This window comes from Eptesicus fuscus, chromosome 24, assembly GCF_027574615.1.
Source record: "Eptesicus fuscus isolate TK198812 chromosome 24, DD_ASM_mEF_20220401, whole genome shotgun sequence".
In the NCBI taxonomy this organism is placed as follows: Eukaryota; Metazoa; Chordata; class Mammalia; order Chiroptera; family Vespertilionidae; genus Eptesicus; species Eptesicus fuscus.
This window is the reverse complement of record NC_072496.1, coordinates 6,510,321-6,535,790: the sequence shown is the minus strand read 5'-3', so window position 1 is coordinate 6,535,790 and position 25,470 is coordinate 6,510,321. Positions and strand designations below refer to the sequence as shown.

General features: G+C 50.8%; 1 protein-coding gene and 1 non-coding gene across 3 annotated transcripts in view; both read left to right on the top strand.

The window, feature by feature from the left end:
• CNIH3 (cornichon family AMPA receptor auxiliary protein 3) overlaps positions 1 to 25,470 on the top strand; it is a 125,735-nt gene that overhangs the window by 57,803 nt on the left and 42,462 nt on the right. The gene's annotated exons all lie outside the window — the stretch shown is intronic.
• On the top strand, positions 16,427 to 16,502 carry MIR9264 (microRNA mir-9264). Its single transcript, NR_130570.2, is given in 1 exon segment — positions 16,427 to 16,502. It is a non-coding gene; the product is annotated as a microRNA mir-9264 (primary transcript).

The following is a 25,470-nucleotide window of genomic DNA, read 5'->3' as shown; positions in this document are numbered from 1 at the left end:
CTGAGGGGGACAGTGCTCTTAGGCGTGGTCACCTCTATACCCAAGACCTAGAACAGTCACTTGGTTGGCTGATTGGTCGTAGATGCATCGGTCACATGAGAAAAACCCACTGAGTCTCTTCATTATAATTTTTGCAACCAGCAGGGTCAAATGTGACATCTGGCATTTTAGCTAGAGTGGCTCTGTGGCTGTAAGGGACAAGAGATTCTCGTTTGCTGTGGGAGAAGCTTTGTGGTCCTCGAACCTCAACATCCGCTGAGATATTAAAGCCCCGAGTTTGTCTTTCTTTTTGTGTGTGAACTCACCAGTGTGTTCAGAAGCAGCCACCCAACCAGAGCCTTTATATTCATCACCCCCTTCAACACGGTCATTTCCATCCTCCTCTTGGTCTCCTCAAGCCTTGCCTTCGCTGAGCACGTTATCCCAAGCAGCGAGCAGTGATACCTGAAGTGGCCACCTGCCCCGCATGCCCTGGACCAGTGGCCACCCCTTGCCCATTGCATTTTCCACGCGAAGTGAGCTCAGACAGCCAGTCCCGAGCTCTGCCTCTGAATCAGTTTCTCGGGGCTATTTTAGGAGCGGAGCATTAGTGTAGCTGGGAAACAAAAAAACAACTCTAGTGTTTTTAAACAGAGGGAATTGAACACAGGAAATTGGTAACAAAGGTCTTGGAACAGTGGAAGCGCACACAGGGGGCCGAGGTACTCAAAGCCTGGTCCTTTTAGAGCCACTCTACCACTCGAGCTGGGTGCACAGGGAACACAGAGTCCCCAGAGCCCACGACTGCTGTGCTGCTGAGGCTGCTGCTGGACCTGGCTGCCAGGGCAGGGGCCCGGGAGCCCTCCCTCGCTCCCGCCATGGCTGCTGCCACCACTATTACTGCTTTTGTCATTGCTGTCACTGCCCCTGTTGCTGCGGCTGCTGCCCCTAGAATCACAAAAAAGATGGCTTCTCCCTTCCTCCAACTTTCCAGTCTCTTCCCAGTGGTGATGGGGCAAATTTGACCCAGGACACACAGGGCTCTGGATGGAGCACATATTTTTAGCAACGACGCCTATGACCATCGCAAGCCAGAAATAGACATTCTCCCACTTCTTCGGACTGCTGAAGTGGTAATTGATAGCCCGAGGAAGGATGAGTGAGTACCCACGGGGCCTACCTGCGTTCATACTTGCCAGGCTGTCTCCATGCTGCAGGCTGAACGAACAAAAGGGTATCGAACTCCAGAAATGTGAGATTTCCTAACAATTGCAGACTTTCCGGCCCCTGTGGCAACTTGACAAATGACGGGGAAGAACACACAAGGCCCTGTAATCCCGAATTGAGCTGAAAACAATGCCGGAGGTGTCCCGATGTTAAGACACGCTCCCTTTCCTTTCTCTTTCTTGGGCTTTGCCTGGTAATTGCACCAGAAATATCCTGAGAGAGGCAGTGCTGAAAGTGACCTAGATCCCCAGAACCGCTGGATTCCAGGGCTGGAGGAGCGGGAGGTCTCAGATTGGAAGGAGGGTCTCCGCTGGTTCCTCCGACTGACCATTGAGTCCCACTGAAGTTTTTCAGAATTCAGATGAGTTTCGATGTCATCTTATAATTGGGTAATGATTGCTCATTTCAACTGTGATTTCACTGATTTATCGCTAATTACTGAGAATGCAGAAGTACCCATAGGATTGTGTTTCCTATCCTTGTTGATCATGTAGTGCTCTTATTGAAAGAAAATCCTTAGCTAGGAAATGACAGTGGTTTCCAGCTATTCCTCAGACTGTCCGAGTGGGATTTAGTAGAACTCCATCTGTCCATCCATCCATCCAAATAGCCATATATCCTATGAACCATCCATTCACCAAACCTATTTTGAACACCTGTACTGATCACCCTCCATCAGACTGGCAATGAGGTCCCATCGCTGATGGAGGGGAGCATGATTGCCCCTGGCGTGCTGTAATGATGCAATTCTCAAACACTCCTCCGGGAGAACTGGAACACACCAATGGGAACGAATGCATTGGCCAGGTAATGTGTCAGGCATTTGCCAAAAAATTACTCTTCCTTTTTTAAAGAGTAATTTAAAAAAGGAAGATGGAATGGGGGGCTGTAGGCAGGAGCAATCAAGGCATTGGAGACAGACAATGAAGGCTAAATGCATGAATCACCAATTAAAGGCAAAGTGTGAAAGCTGCAGCCAGATGGCAGAATAAAGCTGGGGATCAGGCCCAGATCTGAATGGTAAGAGTAGCAGTGTCCCTGCGGAGGTCGAATTCTCAATTTTGTCAAGTCTGCTACTCCAAGGTCAGGGCCTTGAGTGGGGCAGAGTGACATCCTGAGATATGCAATGGGGACATCTGGGTGGATAAAATATTGAATCTCTAGATCCCTTTGACCCTCTGGGCCCACAGAAGTAACCCATCCCTCTCTGTGAAAGGCCAGCACTCCCTTTTATTCAAGACTAGAGGCCCGGTGCACAAAGATTCGTGCAATAGGCCTTCCTTCCCCTGGCTGCTGGCACCGGTTTTCCTCCGGCACCTGGGACCCGGGCCGCAGCAGAGCCAAGCCTTCAGCCTTCAGGCTTGGCTCTGGCTGCAGTGGAGCCTTCAGTCTTCAGTCTTCAGTCTTCAATCTTCAGTGTTCGCTGGGCGGAGCCTTCCAGTCTTCGCTCCATGCCTGCGTATGCAAATTAACTCACCATATTTGTTGGGTTAATTTGCATACTCACTCCTGATTGGCTGGTGGGCATCGTGGAGGTATGGTCAATTTGCATCTTTCTCTTTTATTAGTGTAGATCAGTGGTCGGCAAACTCAGATCAGTGGTCAGCAAACTCATTAGTCAACAGAACCAAATATCAGCAGTACAACGATTGAAATTTCTTTTGAGAGCCGAAAACCGACTTATGCGCATGGGCCACGAAGTTTCAATTGCACTATACGTGCGCGCCCGCATGTGGTATTTTGTGGAAGAGCCACACTCAAGGGGCCAAAGAGCCACATGTGACTCGTGAGCCGCAGTTTGCCGACCACGTGTAGATGATGCCAGCAGGCCAATCAACAGGTTTGGGTCCTAACATAGCCTGGCTGGGGAAGTATTGGGCTGCTGAGGGAGGAGAGTCTGTTCCCTGAAGGAGCCCCATGAGTACTTCTTAGCAGGAGCTGGGAGACTACATATGGGACAGGATTCTGAGGGATCTAGATCAAGAGCGATGGAAGTTTATCGGTGTGGGGCTACGCTCTCATGATACAGGATTTAATATTTTGGCAAAGACCCTGGGAGACGGTGCGGATATGCTGCTAGGATGGTTCTTGGAAGCTTGGAAAAAGCGATGGGGCATGTTAACTGAAGTAGAAATGTCAGAAATGCTGTGGCAGACAGTGAAAGAAGGGACCAAGAGGCTCAGGGAAGTGGGCACGCGAGAGTGGAAATACCGTCTAAAGCCGGAAACTCACCAAGGGCCGCATTCGGTGGGCAGATCTGAGAACACTGCTTACCAGAGCACTAAGGTGGGAAGAGAGGCGCACCAGCATCGCTGAGACGCTCAGCGGTGACTCCTCCATAGGCCAGAGCTGATGTTAGGAGAGGCTGCTACTACGGAACGGAGTTCTCTTTATAGAAACGGAGGTGGTAGACTCCCAAAATAACAGAGGCCAGGAGGCAGCACTCATTTGTCAAAGCAAGACGGAGCCTGATTATTGTTGTCATGAGAGGCAAGGTTAGAGTGATAGCCACGGGGACCAGACCCTTCAGATGGGTTACAGAACCTGGGGCAAGATCCCGAGGGGCAAGACAGATGGGTGCCACAGATGTTGCTCAAGATACACAATCAAAGCAAACAAGGATGGGTGACCAGGAGGCAGGGGCCCACGGCCACAGTTTAAAAAGTCAGAATCTTTTGCCTGTTTCCCAGAGAGGAGCCAGTGTTCACACCCAAAACTGATGGAAGAGGCCAGGTTCCCGTGGTCTCTGCCATCGAAGGACCCTGCAGCACCGCGGGTCCTCCCCTCTCCTTCCCCAGAGCGACCTGTTGCCATTTACTTGAGTCCCTAACTGGTCACTGGGGGAAAGGACGTGTTCTAACATTTCAGTGAAAGCCCAGTACACGGTCGGAGTTGAAATTGATTCTTTGGGACCCAAAGTGTTACCAGGGCTCTCTGTAAGACCGGGGGAGCAAATGGAAGCCAGGTGAGAAATGCAGGCCTGGCCCAGGTCTGGCTCACAGCATCAATTACAGAAGAGGCGACCAATTAGGCGGAATGACTTGGCCACTTGATATCAGCCAGCCTCTTTCATTGGTCACTTCAGTGCTAGCCGGCAGTGAGAGGGTGTGTCTTTGTAGAGAACTGAAAGACAATAGCTAACTAAAAGTTGGTCTGCTTTTGATCATCACCGTGTGCTGGCAATTCTAAACATGCGGTAAAATGCTCTCCCTCCCCCCAGCAAGCTACTCCCACCACTCCGCCCCCTTCGTGAGCCTCTGGGGTGGAAGGGTCCGGGAAGACTGAGTACAGCCCACTCGGTAAGCAGCCACGGGGTGAGGTGCGGGGAGGATACCGTGAAAGGATGCTTTGAAGGGACAACTTTTCCTGCTTCACACTTTCATTTGGTCCCAATGCTGCAGCTTCTGAAAGATGGCAGTCTCATCTTCAGCTTTTGAAGTCAGTTAGTTATCCTGCTGTGAGCTAGTCAAATAATTAATAGATGTTAACATTTGCATGTCGCTTTATTTAAGAAATAAGTGTCTTTGAATGAAAAAGCGCCTGCCAGCTTCCCCATTAATTATCAGAGTACTGAAAGCACTCTTTGCAAGGTGGCACCGGAAGAACCTTGGTAAAATGAACCATCCTTCGTCTCTAGCCAGTATGAGTCACGATGCCATCTTTGCTTGCCATTCCAACTGCCAGCCAGGTGAGGAGAAGGGAGCCCTTACCTGGCAGGAGCAGAGGCAGCGGCAGCTTGATTCTGTGCAGTTGGGGTGTTAGCAAACAGGTGTGCTGCAAAGGCTGTTTTTATTACTAATACCTCCTGTTTTCCACTTCTTTTGTCTTTTTAAAAGAGAGGTACAAATGCCTCCTTATGCTATGAAATTAGCTTATTTGTGATTGGAAATGGGGAGATAGCATTGATTGGTCTGGGTGACAGCATATTTCTTAATCCTTGGGGATGGTGACTTCGCAGAGGGGGTGGGATGTTGGTTTTTAGGGGTTACAGATAAATTGTATCACTGTTAAAGGAGAAAGAGATGACAAAAAGTGAAGAGGTATATGTCAATGAGAAGGGAAGACCATCATGAGTGGGTTGGCAAAAGGACAATGATATATTGAGACATTTTAGATAGGGATACCTGGTGTGTGTGTGTGTGTGTGTGTGTGTGTGTGTGTGTGTGTGTGTGTCTGTGTTCATTCTAGCCACGGGTAGGGTAATGGAAAAAGAAATCGGTGGGGGGAAAAGGAGAGCGAAAGAGGTGTGGAATCAGAAAAAGTCCAAAGACCTTTAAGAGCCTTAGGATTGGCAGCCATTAATCCAGGCTCAGTCCACTGGTCCATGTTAAGCATCTCCTGTGGCTGCATCATCCAGGCACCATGGATGGCAGATGTGGTGTCTGGAAAGGGAGCTAGACTTTGAGGTTTCTTTCCATTCTAGGATTGGACAGATAGGTATTGATTTTAAAGAGCCAGATGGTTCAAGGGAGTTTCTAACTTTATGCTGTTGGGCACCAGGTTGCAAACTAAATTTAGGCTCTGGCTGCCAGCTCTCCTGTTTGGCCCTGGATTGAGAATAGCCTCTTGCTTACCAGCCATCTGGTCCCCCCCAGTGTCTGCTGCTGAATGACGTCTTCCTCCAGAAAGGATGGGATCTCAGAGAAAGTCTACAGGGCGAGTGTCTGTTTTCCCAACAGGGATCCCCACGTGGGATCCTAGAGAGGAAGAGGGTCCCACATTGAAAGGGTCCAGGGGATGTGAGTCATATTTATGTTTGATTTCATTGGGTGGGCTCCCTTGAGAGATCACATGGGGAGGTGTGCCGTATATGGGGTAGTCCATGCTGGTGCTTCTAGATCTTTGCTTTCTTGAAACTTTCTCTTCTCTACACGCAGACTCTGGCACTGATTGTCCATAACCTAGCATCAGTAAATGTTCATACGTGCCTGCTGTGTGCAAGGCTCTGGTGGCACAAAGTGGCAGGAGAAACGGCCACCACCAGTTTGGAATATACCTTTGGTTTTCTAAGGCGACAGCGAAGAATGATTTAGCTTGAACCATGACATTAATTACTTTTAGGAAAAGAATCCATTATTATTTCTGTCAGGACAGAAGGCTGTAAACAGGACTTGGAGAGACTTCAAGACAAATCCCAGCATAAACTTTCTCCGCTTCCCGTTCTCAACTCCTGCCCCTGACAAACCAGCATTTTTATCCTTGTGAGATCAGGCCAAAGTGAATGTCAAGGGCTCATTGGATGAAGGTAGGAAGTCACCAAATGGACCCGTGTGACCAGAGGGCCGAATAGAATTGAGAGGAGAGGTTACCACTTGGATCGCTCTGGGAGGTCTAGAGTTAATTGGAGCAGGAGGAGGGGGTGGATGTGTGAGCATAAGGCCCTACCTTCTAAGCACAGATGTAGAGCCACCTCACCGCACACCTCACTGCACTGCACCTGCTGCCTGGCCCGTGCGCCTGGGTGGGACCTACTCCAGGATGCCTCTGACCCCAGGAGGAAAACTTATAGTTGAAAAAAAAACACCCACATAAGACACTGTCTGGGTGGCTGTGGCTCGGGGGTTCCTGACGGGTCTCTGGTTAGGACAGCCCGCAGCAGCCGAGGTGCTGGACGGGGAGGGTGGATGGTGGACTAAACAAGTGGTGGACACATCGCCCACTGCATCAGGGTCTTCTTGAGTCACATCTTACAAATGCCCCTGAGGCTGCGTGCGAGCAGATTTGGAGCTGAAAAGTCCAGTTGATCTAATTTGTCAGAGGTTTTCTCAGGAACAGCAGGCAGGCTATGAAACTGGGAACCGTTACCCCCAAAATGCGATGCTTGGAGGCTCCTGTTATAAACAACAGGGGTGGGGAGGGGGTGTTTAGGGACAGCAGACCTGAGTGTATGTGTGGGCATGCAGGGGGAACTCGGTGCAAGCGGTTTTTTTCTTGCAGAAATTTTAAACAAATCTCATCATTGTAACTTCAGTTTTTCTTGTCCAACTGCATTCCTGAGTCAGTGTCATGTCACAGCCATACCTCTCAGCCTGCAGCCAGCGCGGGAGATGGAGGCCCAGTGTCTGAGTCCCGGAGGCTCCGCTCTTCCGGCTGAGGCTGTGAGCGTTTCCCGGGCTCGTCCAGGGGGCCAGAGCCGTGGAGAGCGCGACCCCAGCACTGGCTCCTGCCTTCTTTGCTCGCTCTCGTGTCCTGCTCCTGTGCGTGCCCCCCGTGAGCCTCCACCTGCTGTTCCCCAGCCGGGGGCTTTCTGCCCTTGCTCCCCCCACCCCATGATGTCAGGCTAACTCCACCTCCTCTTGGGAAGGCTCACCTGACCCCCAGGCCTGGCGCTGTGTGTTCCCGTGGCAGCCCCGCTGATTCTGAGCATCATTTATCACCTGTTTGCTTCCTTCTTTCCCTCACGGAGCTGTATTCTCCGCGAGGCAGGGACTGCGTTTCCTTTCCCCAGCACAGAGCCTGGCATACAGTAGGCGCTCAATCCTTGAGTGAATGAATGAACCCTTTCGGTTGTCATTTGCTTCCCTGGCACTGCTGAGGTCTGGCCAGCTCACCTTCTTTTGCTCATTCCCTCCCTCCCTCCTTCCCTCCCTCCCTCTTAAAACCACAGTGAAAGCACACCCCTTGCCTGGCCTGGTTTTTTCTCCTCTTGGTTTTCATTAACTCAGAAATTTCTGTTGTTCGTCTCTATCTCATACCTGGTTGCCACTTCTCTGAAGGGTGTTTGGATGAAATAATAAAAGCTTGTATGTGTGTTTGTCCCCTCCCCCCCCCCCAACTCATTATGGTTATGGAAAGAGAAAAGCAGAGCTGCAGGGAGAAGACCTACATCAGAGCCTTTATTGCCGAAATGTCAGCATTGCCGGCAGCTCTTTGGTTTGGGGCCCTTTTGGGTGCCAGCTGTTTTCAGGTTGATTTAGGGGTTGATAACATCTGGGCCAGGAGATAATCCGAGGCAGGCACCCAGCAAGCCATGGTCTTACCTCCTTTTCTGTCTGTTACAGACCAAGGAATGATGGGAGCACCAAGGGGGGCCACGTGGCTGGCTCGCAGGCGTCCACCGTGCCTCGACTTTTATTTCTTCCACCATCGGGGCTGTGGCTTCTCTCATAATTGTTTCACAAAAGGCATTTCTAGTTAAAAAAAGGAAATCAATGTGGGGGAAAGAGTGAAACCCGTTAGATGTTTGTTTATTTTTTATTTTATTTTTAAAAAATATTTTTATTGATTTCAGAGAGGAAGTGAAAGAGAGAGAGAGAGTGAGAGAGAGAGAGAGAGAGAGGGAGAGAGAGAGAAACATCAATGATGAGAGAGAATCATTAATCAGCTGCTTCCTGCACGTCCCCTACTGTGGATCCTGCAACCCAGGCATGTGCCCTTGACTGGAATGGAACCTGGGACCCTTCAATCTGCAGGCCGATGCTCTGTCCACTGAGCCAAACCAGCTAGGGCAGATGTTTATTTTTAATAAAGTTGGCAAAAATGACAGGGGTGGGGTGTTGTTGGAAGATTGGGAATCAGGAGTGGGGGAGACGTGTTAGTCCTTGACTTGGAACAGACCGGCATGTGATCCTGTGGCATTCTTCAGTCTACCAGCAAGTATCGAACTTGCGAGAAAGCCACTGTTTAGTTCTTCTCCTAAATAATTTGTTCTAAAATATTTACAGTGAAACAAGAAGGAGGAGAATGGGCACCTAGCATATGCCATCCGCTGTGTATTTCCCTTAGTCATCATCTCTTTAATTGTCTTGATCAGATATTAAATAGCTTCAAAGGGATATTCATAGACTATATGTGACACGTGCAGAATTGTGATGGAGCCCACACCGTGTTCAGCTTTACCTTTGCAAGTCCATCCTCCTCCTTCCTCAGGTGCAGCCGTTCTCCTACATTTTGTGCCTGTCATTTGCTTTATTTTTTTATTTGCTTAAAAAAATACCTTTTGTTGCTTTTCATGATATCCCCAAACAGTGTATTGGGTAGTTTTGCATATTTTTGCACTTGATAGGAATGGAATCATACTGTATGCATTCTCTGCAACTAGCATTTTTCACTCAGATGTTGGCTGGTGACATTTGTCCATGCTGTGTGTCACTGTAATTGATTCTTTTCCTCTATCTTACTGTGTCAGCTCGCAGGACTACACCACAGCGTGCCTACGTGTGTTGATAGGGATGGAGACCTGGGTTGCTTCCATTTCTGGAATGATTCTTGTATGTGTCCCTTGTGCACATGCCCAGGAGTTCCAGGGTAGTATCCTAGCTGTGGAACGGCTGGGTCAAAGGGCGTGTGCACCTCCACTCTTACTAGGTCATTCCAAGTGGTTTTCCAAGGGCTTGTACCAATGTCCCCCCCCCCCCCCCCCAGCAGTGTGCAAGGCTCTAGTTTTTCTAAATCATAACCAGTACTTGATTTTGTCAGGCTTCTAACTTTTGACAATCTGGTAGGCATCAAATACTATTTCAGTGTGTGTGTGTGTGTGTGTGTGTGTTTAATCCTCACCCAAGGATATTTTTCCATTGATTTTTAGGGAATGTGGAAGAGAGAGGGAAAGACAGAGAGAAATATCAATGTGAGAGAGAAAATATTGGCAATCATGGCTCCCGTGTTCTTACTCCCTGCTTCCCCTCCGGTAAAAACCTTGAACTTCCGTGTCTGAATTTACAGGTCTCTACTATCTGCTAGTTAATCTGAGTGTTCGCTGGTACAAATAATAACGGGACACATAACAAAATACTCATTGCTCTTGAGACTCTGCTAAGCCCACAGCATCTAATGTGAAGATGTAAGAGAAGTAAATTGTACTACTCTTTCGAAAACAGTGCTCTGGCTTGCATCACGGGGGAAAAATAATTGTCTTCCTTGATTCTATTATTGACTGGTTGGCTTTTTAAAGGTGACAGGCATCATTTTTTTCTTCTTGGAAGAGGATTTGTTCAGGTCATATTCAGCTCTTGTGCTTTGCGGAGGATCTTTAGGGATAACATTTGAGTCACTCAGAAACCTAGAATTTGAGAGACAGACGGTTCGGAACCAAATTACAATGGGATCAGGACTCCGGGGCCTGCAGAGGGGGGCGCTGGAGCTGCCTGTCCGGGTGCCCTCTGACATCTCCGGAATGAGGCGCACAGGCCAGCAGCAACAGTCAACCCTTACCCGCGCAGATGGAGGGGAGGGGTGCACGAAACATTATTTCAGACATCTTTGTTGAGTCCCTTCTCTCTGTGTTGCTGCTGCATCACTGGGGTAGGCAGGATGTGCGGGGGTAACAGTAAACACGGCACGTCTCCTCGGTGGGGTCGGTGGCCTCCATAAATAGATTGTGAAGAATTCAAAACTCACACACAGACGTTTTTAAAAACATGAAACTTTAAAGAAACTGCTCTGGGTCACTCGAGTCTATGCTGTGACATCCCCCCTTCCATTAGGTTATGTACTTCCCTTGCCAGGCACACACAGTGCGCCGTGAGAACTCCGAGGACAGAGCGAAGCTTTCGGGCGTGGACAGGGTCCGGAGCGACCGGAGGAGGCTTTCTGGAGGCAGGCCTTGAGGTGAGTCTGGGGGGACTGGGAGGATCTGGGAGGGAGTGATTGATGATGGGTGTTGGGGTGAGTGGGGCCATGCCAGGGGAGGGGATGGCGTGAGTCCCAGCCCAAGGGTGGGAAGCCAGCCAGCCAGTGGGTCCATATGGCCGAGCCACGGAAGAGGGAGGGAGCAGGTCTGAATTGCCTGGGAGCAGTGGGTGAGAACCAACTGTCAACTCTCTTGTTCATTACCGGGAGCTTCTGATGGTTGTGGGCATCATCGAAGAGGTTAACTGGGGAGGCTGGGCACTGTGGAGGTGGGTTTAGGGACCAGATGGTTTGGTTTAGTGATTCCTACTCAGAGATGCACTTCAGAATCCCCTGTGGAGCATTTTAAATTGCCCGGGCTGGGACCCCCACCAGGGAGACTGAATTCCATTTCAGGAGGTCTGGTGTGGAGCCCAGGAGATCCATGTTCGGAAAAAGCTCTTCAACCATCTTGTTTCATTCCCTGGTTAAAACACACCCGGAAACGGGAGGTGATTGCAGTAGCCTACTTTCAGTGTAGTGGAGCCTGGGCTCAGGGCAGTGGCGATGGAAATGGGAAGGAAGGGCTCAATTTGAAAAGACTTTGTGAAAGGAGAATGAGGACGTGACTTGTATTAGCGCACTCCCTGCTCCCATACCCGTGATGCTCCGGACCGCATCCTGCAGTCTATGCATCTTCTGGGCCAGCAGGGGAGGGAAGTTGGGGGCAATCGGGCCAGCAGGGGAGCAGTTAGGCATCGATCAGGCTGGCAGGGGAGTGGTTAGGGGGTGATCAGGCTGGCAGGCAGGCAAGCAGTTGGGAGCCAGCAGTCCCGGATTGTGAGAGGGATGTCCAACTGCTGGTCGGACATCCCCTGAGGGGTTCAAGATTGGAGAGGGTGCAGGCTGGGCTGAGGGACACTCCCCCCTCCCCCCCCCCCCCGCTCTCCGCCACAATGCATGAATTTCCAATTTTCTCATTTAAAAGAGAGGCATAATAAACAGGGAAATGGAATTAGGAAAAAAAAAAAATCCTCCAGTTTCTCTTGCATAGAGGCACATGACCTCCATGAGCACTGCCCGTCTAATTTGTCCTTGAACATCCTTAGAATAATGGGACACTCGGAGACAATGCTATGCCTGGTGATATTGACGTTAGCAAGGTACTTCCTGATCTTCAACAAACCGGATCTAAGTCTTCTTTGGGGACCGGGAAAAAAAATAACTGGGTCTATCACAAGCCCTGTATGCCAGAACAAGACAATGTTTCATTAAAAGGAAGAGAAAAAGTGCTGATGTAGGCCCTTCCTGTTCGGGAAGCTGATCCTTTTTGCCATGGAACAAAGACGGGGGGAAAATACTCACATTGTAGTCATCAGGATCGCAGAACTCAAATCTGATAAACAGACGTCCTGATCATGTGATTATTATTTTATTTTATTGTTATTTTTGGCTACATGATTCAGCATTTCGATTTGCCGCGACCATTTTGGAAAAAATGAAGCATTTCTCAGTAGTGACGTGTTTCTTTGGACTGTTTCTTAGTTTGTGGCCTCCTTGACTGACTATGTGTTGTTTTCCTCAGCCTCAGTGGAAGTTAAGGACACGGGGGTCTCAGAGACGTCCCTGGGGGTTGGCCTGGCATGAAGTCTATGAGGATAGGACCCAGGGCCATGTCTAGGAAGGGGAAGGACACAGCTACACCTGCTGACATCAGTCTCGAGAGGTCAGGGAAGAGCCCAGCCATGCTGGTTTCCCCCCGCCCCGGATCTGGTACAGACCAATCAAGTGCTAATCTGTCTGAACAACACCGGAAGCACGCTGTTTTCAACCTGAATCACCCCTGTCTACTTCCTTCCTGTTAAAGTCCCAACTCTCCCGTATATCGATCAAGCCCTTCAGGGTTTGCCGCAGCTTACCTTGCCGGCCTTCCCCCCACTCCTGAAGACGCTGCTCTCTTCCATACCTCCATGCCTTTGTTCTTTTGCCCTTTGCTCATCATGCCTTTCTTGCCCATTTCCCCTCAGTCTAAATCAGGGGTCCTCAAACTACGGCCCGCGGGCCACATGCGGCCCGCCGAGGACATTTATCCGGCCCGCAGGGTGTTTTTGCCGCCGCTGCCTGTCCTGCTTAGCAGCTGACTTAGCAGTGTGCATAGGAATTTGTTCATAGTTTTGTTTTTTTAAAACTATAGTCCAGCCCTCCAACGGTCTGAGGGACAGTGAACTGGCCCCCTGTTTAAAAAGTTTGAGGACCCCTGGTCTAAATCCTCCTCATTGATTTTTCAGGGCCTGACTCAATGTCACCTCTATCATGAAGCCTTCCAGACCCCCACAGTCATGCAACACACATATAACGAGCGCCCACCATATGCCAGGCACGATGCTGACGCTGTAAATAAAGACGCACACGACAGTCCCTTCAGGGGACCACATCTGTGCTTCCGCAGCCCACGCAGTCGTGTGCCAGGTAGTGTTCTGGCAAAATCAAACCAAAGTGCAGCTCTTTCATCCCTAAAATTCCCCCTTTTTCAGTTGTCACACACTGAATCCGTGACTCAAGGGAAGGCGGAGAACGGGTGGAGTGATATTGGGATTTATTATGAGAAATACACATTTGGTGTTCAGCCACCATTTCTGGCTCACGGGCCCCAAACCCTTGGCATTTCCTGAGTGATGAGAGATCAATGGGAGCATTTTTTGTTATAATGTTTGTTTCTTTTCCTTAGTTCCTGAAATAGCTTATAAGCCAGAAGGTGAAATGGAGGTCTTGTTGTTCATGACAAGCCCTTTGCAGCCACACTTGCGTTTATGTTGGTGAGGGGACTGGAAAGCCCCTAGCTAACTTAGGGATGGGCAGGCTTCTCGGGCTTTGGAACCTGCGGGGAGAGTACAGGCTGGCCCTGGAAACCCCTGCTCTCAACTCTCAGGTGCATTTCGCGGTAAGCCTTGGGCCAAGCCGCCAGCTTCTCCCTGACCCACTTTTTATGGGAGCCATTTTCCAGGGGATCAACTTTCCAGATCTCCGTGAGAATTGATTAAAGGCCTGAGCGCCGGGGATGAAAGTGGCTGAGTGAGCACAATCATTGCTGCTCAGAAAACCCCACAATGCACCCGTCGAAACCTCCTTTTCCCAGTTTGGATCTGCTGTCGCCTCACCTTGGCCTGGACGTTAGGGCAGCTGAATAGTTCTGCGGGGCAGAAGCTCAGGACTTGGCTGTCCACAGGCTCTGTGGCAGGTCACTGAATTCCCAGCATGCTCAAGGGCACTCGAAGGTATAACTCATCAGCATTATTAGACTTCCACACTCTGAATAGAAATAATGGCTTCGTCTCCTCAGACGAGAGGGAATATACAGGATTCCATGAAATAGGCGTCACCTGCGTTTCTGTGTGCGGGCAAGAGTGAGTTTGTCCTGGGCGAGCTGCAGCCTCTTTCAAAGCTGACTCTCGGAGGGTTTGGGCTGGACTGCTCGCCTGATGGCTTGGCGACACTTGGACGCTTTTCTCTCTGATGGCTAATCTGCAGGTTAAAGTGATATCTCTTCCCCAAACTCAAGTTTCGGGGAGGAGAAATGATTTAAAATCCACAACATGCACATACACAGCTGCCCAGACCCCAAGAAGGGACTCCCTTGGGGGTGGGGGTGGGAGGGCTCTCCAGCCGCTCCCACGTCGGGGCTTGCCAGTGGGACCTAACTGTTGGGCTGGGAGGTCTGAGTATGACCAGTATATAAAAATATTCACTTTTATTTTTTATTTAAAAAAATAAAACATGTTTCTATTGATTTCAGAGAGGAAGGGAGAGAGAGAGAGAGAAACATTAATGATGAGAGAGAATTATTGATCGGCTGCCTCCTGCATGCCCCACACTGGGGATCAAGCCTGCAACATGGGCATGTGCCCTGACCAGGAATTGAACTGTGACCTTCTGGTTCATAGGTCAATGTTCAACCACTGAGCCACGCCAGCCAGGCTCAGAGTATTTGCTTTTAAACCTTAACACAATACTTGGTATATGGTACATCATGGATAAATGTTTGCCGAATAAATGGATAAATAATTGAAGCCCAAATTCCACCATCTGACCTTATAAAAGACTAGAGGCCCAATGCACGAAATTCATGCAAGAATAGGCCTTCCTTCTCCCAGCTGCTGGCACCGGCTTTGCTCTGGCACCCGGGACCTGGGCCTCCCTCCGGCCACCAGCAGGCACCCGGGACCCGGGCTTCCCTCGCAGCCCCGGCTTCGTCCAGAAGGATGTCCGACCTAATTAGCATATTACATTTTATTATTATAGATTTTTGGATTATTGGTTCTCGTGGGTTGTTTTCCCCTATAACGTCCTACCCTCTTGCTGCCACTGCTCTCATTCACGCATGAGCATGGGGTGTACACGTGCCCCAGAGGCTCCCTTCCCATGCCGTTGCCCCTCCCCCTCTGCCCCTCCCAGGGGACCGGCCCTGGCTGAGTTTGTCACAGCCGGTCGGGAGCCTGGCGGCACTGCCGGGGCTTCATGTGTTGCATGTTCCTGTCAGATTTATGGGTCTCGCCGCAGAGACACCCCCTTCCCTAAAGTTGCCTGCAAGGAATCATGACGTGGGAGGCAAATGGAAAAGGTAGACCTGATTTCAACTCCTTGAAATCTCTTGAACTTAGTCCAGGTTGGCACTCAAGGCCCCCAAACCTATCTTTCACTCTCATCTCATTCCTGTGTTAACTCAGAGCCCAACAGACCTGTTCAGTGATCAGTGAAGTAGCATGCGCATTGGCCCCCTGGCCCCCTTCGCTTCCCTAAATCCTACCTGCTCTTCCAGGTGTGGTTTCTGTCAGCCTTCCCCTCCGTCCCAGCCACTGATCTCGCTGAACCGTGGAGTCATTTATGATGGGCACGACTCTGGGCCATGAGTCCGGGCCCCTTGTGAAGTGTGGGCTTTGGGAGCCAGCTCTGTGGTCACATTGCCTGGGTGTGAATCCTGACCCTTCCATGTACTCGTTGTGCGTCCTTGGCAAAGCTGCCCAACATCTCTGTACCTCTGGGCCTTACCAATGGTCCACGCGAGGAGCTTGGACTCACTGGGGAGATGGGTTTCTTGGAATGTTGTTTCAAAGGCTCCAGAGAGACCATAGGCTAATCAGGCCCAACTGTGTTGGCATCCACTCCTTGCCCTGCACGCCAGGACATAAAGGTTGGCGTGGTCCCCGTTGGCAAGCTTATGTTTTATAGCTCCCAGGCACTGAACTGTAAAGCAACCACCTTTCCTCGCAGAGGCCTAGCTGCCAGGTTTCTTCCGTCTGTCCGGGAAGCCAGCACCCCCGGCCTCCACCCCTGGGGGTTAGAGCTCAGGCTGTAGAGTCAGATAGATCTGGCCCCGAATCCTGTCATTCACTGTGTGACCTCAGGTACGTGCCTGAGCTCTCTGAGTGTCTTCTCATTGGTAAGATGGTGATGATAATACCCACCTTGTGGTGTGAGCATTAAAGGACCTGGCACCCAGTGAGCAGTCAGCATTGGTTATTCATAAACACTGTTTCTAAACTGTCTTCCCAGAAACATGGACATTTGCTGTCATTATCTGGTGGGCTCACCGTGTGACATCTGGTGCTCATGCAGATGAAGCTTCGAGAACTTTTTGTTCAAATGTGAAAGAGCTTCTTTCATTCAGTGTGTGCATATGTACATGTGTACAGAGACTCTGTGTATGTGTGAATGTGTGTACAGACACTCTGTGCATGTGTACATGTGTACAGACACTGTGTATGTGTGCATGTGTGTGTACACACTCAGTGTATATGTGCATGTGTGTACAGACACTCTGTGCATGTGTGTACAGACACTCTGACCTTAATAATGCTCTCAGACATTCTTTAAATGAACTGAGGAAATGGAGTGATTAAGTGACAGAGCCTTTAAACACCGGAATTGTGGTCGGGCACAGAGGGGTAGAAGATAAGGACAGCAGAACTGAATGAGCACAGAGGAGCGCTCTGGGCGTCCTGGAGTCAGGACCTGGGAGGAAAGGAAACACGGCAGTAATGTTCAGACTCCATAAAATTAGATCCAACATTAATCTTGTGAGTTACAGACTCATTAGCTGTGGGGCCAAACGTAATAGCCTCAGATTTTCCCCAGGACGCCTGGCACTGTTGTTAAGAATGGCACACACACTCTCGCGCGTGGAAGCCCGGGAAAATATTTCACATCGGATGGAAAAGCTTAGGCTCTCTGAATTAGCAAATAGAAACATAGAAATGTAATGGCATCACGGAGTTATCATGTTCTTTATAGTGCCAGTCCTGTCTCCGGAGGCCTTCACTGCCAGTATTTTAGGAGGATAAAGGACCCAATCGAGGAGCTGGGTTGTAGACTGGCATTTGGGAGGCTGGTGGGCATTTCAGACTTCTGGCATACACCACTGAGCTGCCCCCAAAAGCTCAGCAGCTTCTGAGTAAGACCATTTCCCCTGACAGGACAGCTGCCTCTTCAGCAGTGCTGTTAAAATAGATGCCAGTCCTCCAGCTGTGGAAGGAGCCAGGGCCCAGAACGAAATGGGGTGTCTCTAACAAAGGCTCATTGTTTGTGATCTGTTGACAGTGCCTGCTTAACGGTGCTAATAATAGGAAAATCACTTAATTTCCGCAGAAGGCAGCACTCGTGGGAAGATGACATTAAGACGAGTTAGGAGCACAAGCAGGAAGCTGCGTCCCATCACTCTGCCTCCCTCACCCAAGGACTCTCTGAGATCGGCACTTCCGTGGTTAGAGACCCTCCTCTGTCCGCGCCCCCTCCCCCCCCCCCCGCGCCTCTCTCCCGCTTCTTTGATGAAAACGTGGCTTCCACCTTTGCCGTGTCCTGCGTGCACAGGTCACGCTGGCTTGTACGTGGCTTTCATGTCAGCACTGATGCACATCTGCAGGAGCGGGCGAGGTGAACTTGCTTATGGAAAGCCAGCACAGCTTGAAAGTGGGAATTGAAGCCTCAAGCTCCCGACCAGCTTGCCATCTGATTCAGTTCAGTAAAAAAATATGTCTGTTGAATACACATGATGTCAGGAGCCTTGTGCTAGCTGCCTCCATGACATTTAGACTCTTCTGTTGTTGTTCTTATCAAAGTCATAGTTGGCTCCGTGCAACTCTGTTAGATTCTGAGCGCCTTCCAGATTGGGCTCGGCCCTGCTTATTAATGTGCCTACAGAGTAGTAAGTGCTTTGAAGTAATAAGTGAAAGGTAGACATGGTCCTTGTCTGCATTTTCTCATCATCTAGTGGGGAAGACTTGTTTAAGTCAACTGCAGTGCCAGTTAGAGTGCAACAACTGCACCCATCCATCAACTCATCCATCTGTCCATATATCCATCCATCCATCCATCCATCCATCCATCCATCCATCCACTCATCCATCCATCCATCCATCCATCCATCCATCCATCCATCCATCCATCCATGTACCCATCCATTCATCCACCATCCATCCACTCATCCATCCATCCATCCATCCATCCATCCATGTACCCATCCATTCATCCACCCATCCACCCATCCATCCATTTACCCATCCATCCATCCATCCATCCATCCATCCATCCATCCATTCATCCATCCATCCATCCACTCATCCATCCATCCATCCACCCACCCACTCATCCATCCATCCATCCACTCATCATCTGTCCATATATCCATCCATCCATCCATCCATCCACCATCCATCCACTCATCAATCCACTCATCAATCCATCCATGCATCCATTCATCCATCGAACACATATTGGGCACCTATTATATGCCAGACACAGTGAGGAATAACTATGATTCAAAGACAAATAAGAGTCTCTAATGTCAAGGCCTTCCCAGTTTGTAGAGGGAGATAGACACGCAAAGAGTTGAGTTATAAGACAGGGTGGTATTCCACTTAAGTAAGGTACCTACAGTAGTCAGATTCATAGAGAAAGAAAGTAGAATAGTGGTGTGTAGGGGCTGAGGAAGGGGAAATGGGGATTTATTGTTTAATAGGCATAGAGTTTGAATTTCTGGAAATGGATGATGGTGATGGTTGCACAACAATGTGAATATGCTTAATACCACTGAACTGTGCACCTAAAAATGATTAAAGTGGTAAATTTTATGTCATGTATATTTTTCCATAGAAAACCTCCAAACAAGCAGGGTAGTAAATACTGTACAACCCAAGGACTAGTGACCCCTGGAGCCCAAACCTGGCCCGGATGGCTGGACACTGCCACCTGCCTCATTCCCGAGACCTTTCTGTCCCTGCTTGTCTGGAGGAGGTGTTGGGAGGCTTTAGGAATGAGAGCAAATGGAGGTACAGGATCTGGAGGCATTTTATCTACGCTCTGGGACAGTTTGCTTCATTATGCACATCCCCTTTCCAGAAGCCATGTGTTCTGTCCACAGTGGGGGCCAAACTAAAAAGGTTCCTTGGTGAATGAAGAGCTTTCGCTGTTGCCTGTCACTGCCTAAAAAAGAGCCCCCAAGCTTGGTTGCTTAATACAACAGCCACCCTTTATTTGCTCATGGCTCGGCTCTGGGCTGGGCTCAGCTCCATGTGGCACTGGCTGCACTGACCTGTGGGTTTGGGTCTGGAAGAGTCACATGGTCCCCCCATATGATGGCGCCTCAGGTGCATGATGGGGAGAGCTGGGTCTGGCTGGGCCTCCTGTCCTCGTGGAACATTATACTTAATGAGTCGGATTGATTTTTATTAAATTCTAATCACCTTCAATCCATGGAGATTTGCAAACATCATTTGGCAAAGTTGCAGGAATTAATAAATAGAAACCACTTAAAAATTAATGATGCTTTTTTTACATTTGCCATCAGTCATTTTACATAATTTACTAGACACTGTAATAGCTTGCTTAGGATTTATAATTTGTTTTGTTTCAAGTGGCATATCATATTCCTTTGCTGCTATATAGTTTCTTTTACTTATCTTTATATGCTAAATTACTTTTATTGATTCTTAAATTGATTTAACAGAAACACTTATTTCTTGTAGAGCCACAAAAAGTTTAGATATCACTATTAGAATATTGTTTATTAAGGCTAATTCTCTAAATTTTTCAATTTTCAAAACATTTACTCCTATTTTATGAGTTATGTTGAAGTATACACTTCTAAATTTGAAAGGTTTTGTTCTTTCAAATGCATTATTGTGTGGAACTGATCTTTGGGTTGTTTTTCTCAATGGTAATTATAATTTTTTTATTGAACCATGAACTTTTGGCAGAACATGATTGCTATTATGATGAATATCTAAGTCTTCTAACAATCAATTCTGAGCACCATTTGCATACCATATTTACATTCCTAGCACCAATGAGGCACTCATATTTTTTGTTAAAATAATAAAATTATTTTGTATTGAAGAAATAAAAAGCATTGTATGATTTTGTATGATTCTTGTACAATGCAAAAGATGTTCAGACTATTTGGACTTTGCACAGTAACAGAAAGCACTCTAGGTTTCTTTTTATTATTAATTCTAGAGGCCTGGTGCATGAATTCATGCACAGGTGGGATCTGGCCAGCCTGCCCCAATGAGGACCAGTCAGGGTCAGCCAGTGAGGGGAGTGGGGGAAGGGGACGCAGGAGGTTGGACTGCCGGCCCCACCCCTGATTGAGCTGGTTGGCCAGCTGCAGTGGGCTCATAGCCACCGGTCGTTCTGGTGTTCTGGTCATAGGCTTTTTATATATATATAGATCATCACTTATTCTCTGAAAACTCAGAATATTGGGGACTGATATTTAAATGGAACATTAGTAAGTGTATTAGGGACTGATATTTAATGGAACATTAATAAGACAACTTGGTTGTCTTTTCTGCCAGTTTGTTTTAAATATTTTAATTATAAATTCTTAAGTTCAGGAATATTGAAACACTACACTTACTACTTACACAAGCATTACAGTGCACAAATGCAATAAAAGTAACAACTGTGTAGAATAAGTGGCATCTACATGACTTCAGTAGAGTGAGAAACCAGATGTGAACGGCCTGGTGTGCTTTGTGGTAAATGAGCACACGAGGGGCCTGCTTATCAATGGTCCTTGTGACAGCCTATGACAGCCTGAGTGAATGGGCTGAATTTAGAATTTTAATCAATTATCCATTTTGCTATTGGCTACCATAATTATTATACTATTTGCCAATCAAAACAGAAATCTTTCAATATTACCACAATCACTGCTATTATACTAATAAGTATTGGCTGGATAAATTATGAGATGGAAAGTAGATCTTTGAAGTCAGAGGTTCTTTCTGGTTTTGGAGAGGTTCTGGAAGGAGAGAGAGTGGCTTTGCCAACAGCAAGGGGAAAGCAGGAAGCGATTTCCTGCAGACCGGAAAGAGGCTGTGGTCGGGGCTCTGGGGAGAGGCGACCCATCCACTGCTTTGTGCCAGTGACTCTAGGGGAGGCAAGGCCGCAGAGACATGGCTGTGTGGTGCCCAGGGAGGCTGGAGCCTGGCGTGGGGCTCCCCGCCTTCCGGCGAGGAGAGGGCAGGAGGTCAGAGGTGAAAGGGCCAGGACCAGCCCAGCTGGGATGTCTCAGCAGGAGCCAGTGTAGACAATGACCAAGGCAGGGGGAGGAACTGCCCAGTGCTCTGTGCTGCCGAAGCCCCAGAAGCTGGGCCCGACCTCGTGCGGAGCCAATGAAGCTGATACTGAATTCCCTGCCACCCAAGCAGGAAGGGGCTGCACTGGTAGATCTTCGTTATTTTAAAGAAAATAGCCCTAACCTGGACAATGCCACCTTGGGTGTGTGAGGGCAGGCACAGCACCACACGGGCCTCCAGTGAACAGAGTTGTCGAGCTCGGTATAGCGTGTCAATGGCAGACATCCAACTTAAAAATATATATTGTTGAGTACTGCATTTTCCGGCGTATAAGACGACTGGGCGTATAGAAGATTTCCCTGGGTTAAAAAGTCGTCTTATACGCCGGAAAATACAGTAACTTATATGCAAGGAAAAGGTGAAAGAGTCCTGGGGGCGGGGGAGGTGAGGGGTGAAGGGAAAATCTTTAGATCCTGGTTTGAACAAACCAGTGGTGAAAAGCAATTTTGGGAACCCGGGAAGTACTTGGGCCAAAACATTTTAACCGTTGTTGAATCCGGGTGATACATAGGTGAATGGTCACTGTACTCTTATTTTCTACACCTTTTAAAAAACTTGCTACTAGGTAGAGGCGGCCAAGTACCAGAGTTCCGGCCAATGAGATGTAGGCGATCCCTGGAGAGGGCTCCCTTTACTCTCCCCCAAAGGCATGTCTTCCTGAGCTGAAACCTTGGGGCTCTTTTTTTTTTCTTTCCTCCTTCCTGCTTGCCACATGGACACGATGCCTGGAGGTGCAGCAGCCTTCTTATGACCAAGAGAACCAAATCCACAGACTAAGGATAGCAAGCCAGGAAGGTAAAAGGCGTTGGGGACAGTGACGGTGCCATGGAGCTGCTATACCAGCCCTGAACGGATTGTCCTGATTTCCTGTCATACCAGGGGAAGAACCGCTCTACTAAAGCATGGCGTAGGTTAAGAATTGTGCTCCCCTCTAAGTAATCGGATCCCTTCCTCCCGTAAGAAGACAGACTATTTAAGTAAAAGAGAAAGGGGTAAGGAGGATACCCAGAGAAGGGCTGGAGTGACAGGTGTGCAACCTCTGCAGTTGCCCAGGCTCCTATACTCGGAAGGGCCTCACACTTCGCTTAATGCTCTGCTCTTTGCTATCTTGAAATTCTTAATAATTCTGCAACAAAAGGCAGCCTTATGTTTCCATTTTGCGCTTGGTGCAGCTGAGTATGCAGCCGATCTCGACCCAGAGGCAATTGAATGCTAACCTGTTGGCCGCTTTGTCAGTAGCCAGTGAACTCGCTCTAGTTTCTCCGCTTCCCTAGGAAAGGGCCCGAGCTTCCAAACTGGAGGCCCAACAGTTGCAAGCCTGTTGGGGCGCAGTAGACAGAGTCTGCAGGCCTGACCCTGATTCTGTCATTCGCTAGGCGGGGGCTAGGAGCTCTCTGTGATGCCTTCCTTCCCGCTCTTACAGCCGCTGGAACCCCATCCGTGAACCGTGCACCTAGCGCACCGGGAGGAGCGCCAATCGGCTGTTTACTTAGTGCCTGTTCAGTGCGAGGGACAAGGGGCTCCGAGGGTCACGCCAAACCGGAAGTGGTTGTGTCCTCCACCCGGATCTGCCCATCACTTCTCAGGATATTTCTCCTTGCTTTCCAGATGCCCAGACTTATCCGAAACCCGAGTTGGGTCTGGAATGACCGTGGCCCCGTTCACTGCCCTATAAGAAGTCCCTTATCCGGGAGGCAGGGTGCGTTTCCAAGGTGCGGGCCGCTGGGGCCAGGTGTGCGCAGAGGAACGCCTCCCGTTGATGGGACGTGTACCGAGTGCCAGGCTCCGTGCTCGGCTCTTTATTTGTGTTCTCACTTAAGCCTTTAACGTGGGTTGGTAGGATTCTCATCCGGGCTTTTCAGATAAAGAGCCCGAGGCTTAGAGAGGTTTAGACGCTTGCAGCTACCAAGGGGCCTGACTCCCCCAACACCGGGAACACGGGGGCCGTCGCTGCTGCCTCTTCAGCCCAGAATGGTGCGGGTACCCCACTTTCCCATCCCAAGGTCAGAGGCGGGGGGCGGGGGGGGGGGAGGGGGACGGTGCGAGGGAACGAGCCGAGGGAGGAATTTGCAGGGGCCGGAGCCGAGCTGAGCACTAAGAGCATCACCGTTTGGGAGAACCCAGCCGAGCCAATCCTGGGGTCCAAGGGCTTGCCCTGTATCCCCAACCCACACAGGACCAGCCCCCTCCGCCTGCACATCTCCGACTCGGGCGAGACTGCGAGAACTGGGAGGGGCGGCTGACGCCTTTGGGTGCGAGGTGTGCACAGACCCTTCCGCAGCCTCCCACCTCCCAGCGCACGTGTTTAAAAAGTCCCCGGCCCTCCCCTCCCCTCCCCTCCTCGTCGACGCGCGGTCTCCGGGCGCTGCTGGCCTCGAGTTTCCTCCGCGCACATCTGCAGCCGCGGCCACGGGGACCCAGCGCTGAGCGCCCGCCGCCGCCCACCTTTCCCAGCCCCCGCGCCGCAGTCTCCGCCCGCGGGGAGGGCGTGCTCGCGGCGCTGGAGCCGAGGGTGGGGCGCCGCGAGGGAGGGGACCCCCGGCGAGCAGCTTCCGCGCTCGCAGTGGCCGAGGCGGCGGCAGCAGCAGGTGGAATGAGCTCCGCGGCGAGCAGTTCTCGTCCTTGAGATCCCGCCCTGCAGCCATCGGGCGGGGAAGGCCCGCGGGGCTGGAGCCCGTGCCCTCCCCAGTCCGGCCCCTAGTTTCGGGGAACTTGGGTGACCGAGGCCGGCGGGCCTGGGCCGCAGCCGGGGTCCCGGGGGCGCACAGCAGCCCTGGCAGCGGCGTTCGGAGCTCAGGTCCAAGGGGCCCTGGCTCTCCGGCGCCCCGAGGAGCTGCTCTTGCGGGAAAGCCGTGCGGGCTCCGGGGTTCGGGAGGAGCTGGAGCGCGCCCGCCCCCGCACCTGGACGCGGGAGGGTCCTGAGCGGCGCTCGCCTCCCCGCCTCGGCTCCGGAGCGGACAGCGCCGGACTCTGCCCGGCGTCGGGAGCCCGCTCCACCCTCGCACCCCGCGCCGCGCTTGTCCGGAGGGGTCGCTGGTTGGCCGCAATCCGCAGGAGTTCTCTACGGACCCGGTGTCTGAAATTGGGAGACAGTTCCCGCCAACGACGCTCGGGGCACCTGTCCCTGCCTGTGCGGGCGGGTTGGCCTCCCGGGTCGCCGGCGCCTGTGGAATCGCTGACCTGGAGTCTCCGCGTGGCGCGCCGCCTCCCAGCCGCTGGCCTGCCGGGGAGGGTGCCGGCGTGGCTCCCTTCTGGTCCGGCGTGGAGGGAGCGCGGCCTTTGAGGGGGACCTTGGCCTTCTAGGGGCATCGCTGTGTGTGGCGGGATTGGGTGCAGGCGGTCCGGCCGCCGGCCATGGCCTTCACTTTCGCCGCTTTCTGCTACATGCTCTCCCTGGTGCTGTGCGCCGCGCTCATCTTCTTCGCCATCTGGCACGTGAGTAACCGGCAGCGGCTTCTAACTCTTTTCTTTCGCCCCAAACGCACTCCTGTCCACCCCCTTCCCCCGTTCCTCTAAAATGCCATCTCACTGCCTCCACATTGTGAGTGTGGGCGGACTGGGAGGCCGGCGTGGCGCATCGGCAGGGTGGACCCTCCGTGGCTCCCTGTCCCGGCGCGGGAACAGTTCGCGGCATCCCATGGAGGCCAGGGGCGCAGGCACATCCTCTCCCCGGTGACCTGGCCCCTGGCGGAGGCGTTGGGACCGCTGGTTCCCGGGCAAGGCCCCCTGGCCAGGGCCTGGCCAACATCGGGGGCCCCAGGAGTGGTGATGACAGCCCCCGCGCCCCCCTACTTCCCCTGCCCCCTCCCTCCTGCCCGCAGGAGAAGCTCGGCAGTTGGGCCCGCAATTAGTCAAGTAACTATAACAACTAAACATTTAAAATGTCAGCATCTGCGGTGGGCTGCGTTTAGACATAATTGGAGACGAAGTGGAGAGACTAAGGGAGTGCCTTGTAAGAAAGTAGCGAGGCTGGGCAGGGGAGGGGACGGTCCACCAGGTCATGGGGGTTGATGTGGCCGCAGAGAAAAGGGAGGAGGTGGGGGGGGGGCAGGGATGAGTGAGGTGCAGGAAAGTCAGGCAG